The following is a 9,002-nucleotide window of genomic DNA, read 5'->3' on the forward strand; positions in this document are numbered from 1 at the left end:
GCTGTTACATATAAACTTTCAAGCCTATTTTATTTATCTTGCTTTGCTTTACCTGTGTGAGGAAGGAAAAATAATTTCCCTTTACTCTTCTAGGTTCCTGGCTGAGAAACCTTTGTAATAATAATAATAATAAATACCAGGTTAACAGGAGAAAAACAAACAGAAGTCTAATAACATGTTAACTGAATTGGACAGTGTTAAATGGCCACATCACTTGGGCAAGATCTTGCAGTCAGTGGCAAACACTGAAGGTTTTAAAGTGTGTTTAAGGTGGTGGCTTGGGCCATTTTGAGGAGTTACTCAGTTTTCCTGGGTCTCTCCCATGTATAAACAAGGTATACATGTTATTAAACTTCTGTTTGTTTTTCTCTTGTTAATCTGTCTTATGTCAACGTAATTACTTAACCAGCGGACGAACCTAGATGGAAGAAAGGAAAACTCTCCCACCCCTACAATAGCATCTGTCATGGTGTTCAAATACAAGTGGTGCTAATTGAGGTTTGGTTGTAATGTTAAATAACAATAATCCAACAGAGTAAATTTTACAGATCTAATTGGCTTCACCGAATGATTCATAAATGGGCAGCATCCCATTAAGTGAATAGAAAGACTTGCATGTGAAGACTTGCATGGTCTCAGGCTTTAGTAGATATTGAGACAATTTAGGAAAAGGTTTAGTCACATGTATTGAATCTTTATAGGTTCTGTACTTTTTATTCACCCAATGTCAGTATTAGAAGCATCCCACAGATTTTCAGGCCCCTTGATTAAACTGACGACTTTTGGAATTCTTTTTCTTCTGTATCAAAAGTGGGTTGTAAAGAACATAATAGATCAGGTTTAGGTTGGTCAGGAAATTCTCAGGTGAGGTATCCATTGGTAGCAAAATGTCCTTTAACTTTAGAAAGGAGATGTCTGCTTAATACATTGAAAAGGGCTGCATCTTACATCAAAAGGAAATGTTTTTCAGTAAAAGGTCCCAGAGTCATTTGTATTAGTTGGGATAGAAATTCTCTCTGAACTTTATACCCCCAATAGGGAAAGCTCTTTTTTGTTTTCTCCAAGGGATTTGTTTTCCTACGAGAATAGGAGTTAAACTAGAAAGCATAGCTCTAGTATCACGTATATTACGTCAAAGTTTCCCGTTAATTTCAATTTTAATTTCAGCTTGGGTGTTTAAGGGAATTTCTGGAGAATCCCTTGGAGTCAATCAACTCAGGGAGGGACACATGTGGTGGGCCTACCTTGGCGATAGATATGGGGCAATTAAGTTGAAGAATTTGCATAGGACCTTAGGGGATAATCTTTTTTCCAGTGTTCCAGTTGATAACAGATGAGAAATTGATTTGGGGGCCACTGTCTTCATGATAGGACCCTAAGAGGGCACCGTTTGAAAGGCCTAGGTATTATTTGAGGTCTCTAGTCTTGGATTTGTTGTGGCTGCAAGATTAATAAGGCAAATTTTTGTTTGAAGTCATACTCCAAGGTCATTTCAAAGTGCTCATCTGTAGTCATGAGCTCAGTCAGAGGGTTGGCCTCCTGTCTATATTTTCTGCTTTTTTATTAATCCATTAATCTCAGTATATAATCCATTTATAAATAGAATAGCTAGAGCAAGTGTTGTGACCTTATATAGTGTATGGAACCTGGAATACTATTGGAAGACAGCTTCCAAAAGAGCTTTGAAGTCTGTTACAGATTCATCTTTCTTTTGTTTGTATGTTTGAATAATATACCAATCAATCAGTAAGGGAAGGAAAAACTCTAGGAATGGACTGTAAAAAATCAGTTGTTATTTCACAATATCTTTCTTAGCCATAAAGGGAACACATTGAGGATCAAGGGTCTCAAATATTGTCCTCAAGGTTTTACCATTCTTTTTGTAGCATGTATTTTTGGGTTTCACTAGATCCTAACCAATATGTGCACTAAAAGATCTAGCAGCCCAGGGTCATAGGCCCCAGTGATTATTCTAAATTCTTCAAAAAACTTTTGGGGATCCTCTCTAGCTTTAGGAAATTCTTTAACTATGATTATGAGTTCAGTCTTTGACCAAAGGGTGAAATATATGTGCGGAAGTTTGTCTGAAACCTCAGGTAGTTTTATTTTAAAGTATTTGAAAAGGTTGCTATTTAGTAGTATCTTCAGAATGGAAAGGCTGTTTGGACAGAGAATTAGTAAAATGTGAGTACTCATGTAAAGAAAAGGGAAGCAGTAGAAGTCACAATGGTTTTATTATCTTTTTAGTTATCTCCTGTGCCTCTAATTTTTCACTAGTCTTTTCTAACAAGTCTTTTAATGAAGCTATTTTGGAATCTTGAATTCTTAGGGAAGCTTCGTCATATAAATTAAAATAGTTATCCTATTCTATTTAATTTGGGAACCCTTGTTTTCATGTGTGCTGCTTCTTCTTCCTTTAATGTTTATTTATTTATTTTGAGAGAGAGAGAGAGAGAGAGAGAGAGAGAGACAGGAAATGAGTGAGGGAGGGAAGGGCAGAGAGAGGGGAGATAGAGAATCCCAAGCAGGCTCCTTGCTGTCAGTGAACAGCCAGAGATCATGACCTCAGCAGAAATCAACAGCAGGATGCTTAGCCAGCTGAGCCACCCAGGCGCCCCTCACGTGTGCTTCTAAAATGAATGATGTTGTCTAATTGGAACATGCCCCATAAAGATCATTGTAATTTGAGATTATTTTTTATAGGATTTTGTCATTTTTGTAGATACTTACAGCTTCCAGGACTACAGTTTCTAACCATAAAATAAGCAGGTTTCCTGGAAGATGGTATGCTTAACTCTTTGGAAGTTAATGATCCCATTTTTAAAAAAAAATATTTATTCATTTTTGAGAGACAGAGCACAAGCAGGAGAGGGGCAGAGAGAGAGAAGAAGTCACAGAACATGAAGCAGGTTCCAGGCTCCAAACTGTCAGCACAGAGCCCAACGTAGGGCTTGAACTCATGAACCATGAGATCATGACCCAAGTCGAAGTCGGACACTTAATTGACTGAGCCACCCAGACACCCCTAAAGATCCCATTTCTTTTAGCTAGCCTTCATCTACACAAAAAAGAAAAACAAACATGTGCATCTTAATATCTTAGCGGTTACCAAGTGTTACTGCACCCTAGCCAAGAGAAGCCCCTGTATACACATCTGACAATTTCCAGCATGGAACTTGGGACTGGGGAATGGACTGAACAAGCAGGCCCCAACAAATGGAGACTGCAATCTGATTCCACACAAATGGGGTACTGCAGCCCATGGTTTCCAAAAAGGAATCTGGGTATGGAATCAAGAACTAGAGTTTCCAAATAAATGAAGAATTATGGTCCAAACTGCCAGCAGTTCCCATTGTGGAATTAATGATTCCAAAGAGTTGGGGAATAGACTCAAAACCCAATTAGATTGGGAGCTCAACATAAAGGTAGTGGAGCTCAAAACCAAGAGGAACTTGGCCATAATCCTCAGAAATGGTGAGAAGGGCAGCGAACTCAAAAGAAGGTTCATGAGTACCACTCCTCTGTTTCTCATTGTCCCTGAATGTCATCAGAAGTTTGCTTCAGGGGCGCCTGGGTGGCTCAGTCGGTTAAGCGGCCGACTTTGGCTCAGGTCATGATCTCGCAGTCCGTGAGTTCGAGCCCCGCGTCGGGCTCTGTGCTGACAGCTTGGAGACTGGAGCCTGTTTCAGATTCTGTGTCCCCCTCTCTCTGACCCTCCCCTGTTCATGCTCTGTCTCTCCCTGTCTCAAAAATAAATAAAACGTTAAAATAAAATTAAAAAAAGTTTGCTTCAGATTCCACTGCCACTGCCACCAGATATGTCAAATACCAGAAATTCAACTGAATTGAACATATATATATATATATATATATATACACACACATATAAATATATATGTATATATACATATATACACATATGTGTATATATGTATATGTATATATACATATATGTGTATATATGTATATATATGTATATATATATATATATATGTTTCTAGGTAGAGTGTAGAATCTTTAAAAATAGGCATCATGTCTGTTTTTTTCATCCTCATATACATATGTCTAGAAAAGTTTTTAGAACATTATCTGGAACAAGTATAGAACATAGAGGTTACTTAAGATATAATGGAACGACTTATTTATGGCATAAATTGTTTCAGATCAGACTATTCATATCTATTTTCAAGACTACACAAAATAGTTCAAAGAAGAACTGGCCAGAAGGAAAAAGCATTCTACCAACCCAACAAAGTCAGAAAGTACAATGTAATTTCAATTTGATTGTAAAGAACTGTTAAAGTATCTCTGTGTACTTTTCTTCCTTATAATGTGAACATTTTTAATTTATATAATATTTTACAAATTTAATCCACTAAGGGAAAATGAAATCTGAACATTTCTAATTTACAGAATATTTTATACTTTTAATCGACTAAAAGATTCTTTTCCTGTGGAGTTTAGTATACATGTACATAAAATTATTGTTCACCATGTAGGTACAGATTTTTAAACTTTATCAATAAATATTTTATTTAATTCACACAACTATTAGGGGCTGGAGTATTAAGAAACTCCTGTATGTGAGAATTTTAAAAATTAAAGAGGCCAGGGGCCTTATATTGCAATCTCTTCCCATGTGAATAAATAGTACTGGCATTCAAACGCTATTCTTCTAATGGCAAATCAAGTATTGTTTTCCTTGTTTTAAAAGTGGCAGAGCTGAGATGGGGAAATATAACATAAAGCATTTAAAGACAACTTTAAAAACAAAAGACAGTGGTAAGAGTAATAACTAAAAGTCATTTTGTGTATACAGTGTTAATTTTGGATCATTTTATTCTTAAAAACAAACCACACACACAATATATATATATATTTCTTACTCAAGTTTGTGCTGTAAAAACTATGATTCAAAAGGTCAGTTTAATTTAGTCCATCCTCATAAATCTCAGGAAAGAAAAGACATGCTTACAAATCTCTTTTATATTAACATTCACAGTCTTAGGTCAGCGTATCATGAGGGAGTGCTGGAACATGAACTAGAGACTAGTACAAAATTTTCCCAAAATGTCTTTCACAGCACAAGGATAAGTGTTGGGAAAGGACAAGAGAAAAATTCCCTACTTGGAAGTAATTTCTGGTTTCTATTTCTGGACCAAATACAGAGAAGAACAGATTCAAAAAGCATATAGAAGATTAACATCCTTTCAAATGATATATTGATAACTTCATTAAAATTATGTTAAGGCCTGTTTTCTTTTTTGTTTTTCTTTCTTTTTTTTTTTTTTTTGAGAGAGAGAGAGTGAGAGAGCGAGAGAGAGAGAGAGGGAGAGGGAGGGAGGGAAGCAGAGACAGGGAGACAGATGATCTAGAGCTGCCTCTGTGCTGACATGACAGCAGATTGCCTGATGCAGGGCTTCAACTCAGGAACCTTGAGAGCATGACTTGAGTTGAGGTCAGATGCTTAATCAAGTGAGCCACCCAGGTGCCCAAGACCTGATTCTTGATAACAATGATTCCTTCATAGTTGTGAATGTCATTTGTTGAAGATACATTGAGCCCCAGAGCACTTAAAAATGAATATGTATTTTGAGAATGTTTTGACCAAAGGAAATAAATTTAAGAAGGTAAGTGTTGTTGTTTGTTTTTTTTTTTCAATAAACCACCAGATTTGTTAGCAAATAGTATAATTTTTATTTTAATTTCTGCTCTGAAAATATTGTTATATTAATTTCAAATTACGTTATTCAGATCCAAATGGAATTACATTTAAGAAGAGGCTTTAAATGTTAAGATTTCTGGATCCCTTTAATTAGAAGACAAATACATAATCTTAGCAGCCCAGTGATTCAAAAAGAGAGTTTATGGCTACTTTAATTTATATATTATTGAATGAAATGTCACAGAGGCACATTTCAAGATGAAAGTCACAGTCATTATAAATTTTTACTATTTTTGTTGGAGTTGAACACTAATAAAGATATATATTCAAAAAGAAATTGACAAATATAAAATTGAAATTGAGCCCATAACACAAAAGCAAATATTTTGAACACGTTTTAAAAAACTTATGTTTGTGATTATATAGTTTGGTTATTCATATGAATAAACAAAAACAATCTTCAAAAACTTGTACTGCCACCTTTTCTGCCAGATTCTAATATTTCCTCCTTTGAAAATCCAAACTGAAAGGTCATATTAAACTTCCTGCTTCCTCTACTTTGAGACTACATTAAAATAACAGTAAAAAACTAAAGAAGGAATAAAACCACAATGAGGAAGATGATATGAGGGATATTTCAAAATGTTTCTAGGACATGCAAAGAATATAAACAAATATTGACTTATGAAACATAAGACATAGCCTTCCCAAGTCCTTAAACAGCAGAAGGACCTGAGCTGTCAGGCAGGACCTTAGAGAGGGAAGTTTTCAGTCTCAGAGGTGCAGGGGTACCATCTTGCTTTTCTCTGTGACCATTTAAAATTCTGCATTTAAAAGAGTTAGAATCCTTCTTCTCTCTCTTACAGCCTCTTACACATTTTCACACTGAGTTGCCAGCTAACAAGTTAGTATTTAGAGGCATAAAATTGAGAGGATATTCTCTAAAGAAACGAAACAGAGGAACCTGTGGAAGATGGCGGCGTAGGAGGACGCTGGGCTCACCGGGCGTCCTGCTGATCACTTAGATTCCACCTATACCTGCCTAAATAACCCAGAAAACCGCCAGAGGCTAGCAGAACTGAGTGTCCGGAGCCAAGCACAGATGAGAGGCCCATGGAAGAGGGGCCCCTCCTGAAGTGGATCTCCGAAGGAAAAGTGAGCTGAACCTGCCCCTCCCGCCCCCGTGCACCTTGCGGATCCACCCCAGCTAATATGCCAGATCCCAGCACCACAAGCCGGGCAGTGTGCAAGTAGCCCAGACGGGCCACACCACACCACACAGCTCAGAGCCTGCTGTGCGTTCTGTGTCTCCCTCTCTCTCTGTCTCTCCCTCACTCACACGCTGTCTCTCTCACAAAAAATGAACACTATTTTTTTAATTGCAAGAAAAGCAAAGTCCAAATATAAAGATAACAAAAAACCACTATATCCTCCTGAGAAAAATTTATAATGCAGATTAGAGATCCAATGGAATTCATAGTAAGAATACTCTGGGTCATTTACTTGAGAGTTTTGTAAAGATTAACAGATCATAATACATTTGCTTATATTAAATAATACTTATAAAGCAAAATCATATTGGATATGTTTTAGAATAAACACAGACAGAACACTGGTGATGTCACTATGGTTACAGAAGAGAATATACACCTTAACATGGAAAAGGTAAAAATAAAGGTTTAGTTGACTAAGAAAAAATGAAAAGTGGGAGAATTATTGACAAGAGTGCTGATACCTCATGTGGCTTAGTGGTGATTAGAAGGATAAACTCTCTGGAGCAGCAACACAATAGAGAAAATGCAAAGACATTGCTATAATTTTATTAGAAAGAGGAAAGACAGACATTGGTTGTAATTTTTTTAAAATGGTTATTTATTTATTTTGAGAGAGAGTGAGAGCAACACATGAATGGGGGCGTAGAGAGACAAGAAAGAGAATTGCAAGCAGGCTTCTCGCTGTCAGCGCAGAACCTGATGCAGGGCTGGAACACATGAACCGTGAGATCATGACCTGAGTCAAAACCAAGAGTCAGACGCTTAACTGACTGAGCCAGCCAGGCACCCTTGGTTGTAATTTTTTTAAGTCCAGTAAAATTATGCATCTAAATAATTACATAAAGATCAAGGCTATAAACATATATAATGCTGAAATATAGAAGTAACCACCAGGAAACTAAAATCAGAAAAAGTTAAAAGAGGTAGTCTCTGTTTTTTTTTATTTAAAAAAAAATTTTTAATGTTTTATTTATTTTTTTAAGACAGAGAGAGAGAGAGCATGAGTGGGGATGGGGCAGAGAGAGAGAGAGACACAGAATCCGAAGCAGGCTCCAGGCTCTGAGCTGTCAGCACAGAGCCCGACATGGGGCTCAAACTCATGAACTGTAAGACCATGACCTGAGCCGATGTCGGACACTCAACTGACTGAGCCATCCAGGCACCCCAAGGTAGTCTCTGTTATAAGAGACTAAAGAATAATGGTTGAAGAAGGGATTATTGCTTTTCATTTTTAAATTACTCTCTAGCCTTTTGCAAATGTAAGAATAACTTGCTCTAAAAGAGAAGTCATAGGGAGGTGCCTGGGTGGCTCAGTCAGTTAAGCATCTGACTTCAGCTCAGGTCATGATTTCACAGTTCTTGAGTTCGAGCCCTGCGTTGGGCTCTGTGCTGACAGCTCAGAGCCCGGAGCATGCTTCAGATTCTGTGTTTCCCTCCCTCTCTTCCCCTCCCCTGCTTGCGCTCTCTCTCTCAAAAATTAATAAACATTAATTTTTTAAATGAGCAATACAGGGAAGTTATACATCAAGTGGATTCATTAATGTCACCGCTGTGGATTACCAGGTATGTTCACCTTCAGAAACAACAGCCAGATCTTGAGACTCTCCTAAATTGGCTTTGGAACAGGTTGGAAGGATGAATTTCTCCTGCCATTTGTATCATTCCCCCCCACCCCCCATCCAAATAACTTCAAGTAAATGATTTCTGCTTCTAAATGTCTGGTACACCAAACACTTGTTTTTGCTGAAACTTATGAGTGGGTTGGTATCAATGAAATTGTTATTTATCAAGTTAACCTGAAAGCCATTTCATAATACATGTCAAAATATTATGAATTTAGTTCACGTTTTGGTTGAAAACAATTTGAAACCTTTCACTAGGCTATACCCACTTAAAAATCCTTATTAAAATCATCTACTATTGATTTCATAAGTTTGAGAGTTTATTTTCTTCTTTTAAATAATACTAAATGATCTTAAACCACACCTTGGCAAGAGTCATTTTCTTTAGTCATCTGTCTTCTTCCAATGACTCAGGTGAAAAAATAAAAATGCTGAATTTTC

This window comes from Panthera onca, chromosome B2 (genome assembly GCF_046562875.1).
Source record: "Panthera onca isolate mPanOnc1 chromosome B2, mPanOnc1 haplotype 2, whole genome shotgun sequence".
NCBI classification, from domain to species: Eukaryota; Metazoa; Chordata; class Mammalia; order Carnivora; family Felidae; genus Panthera; species Panthera onca.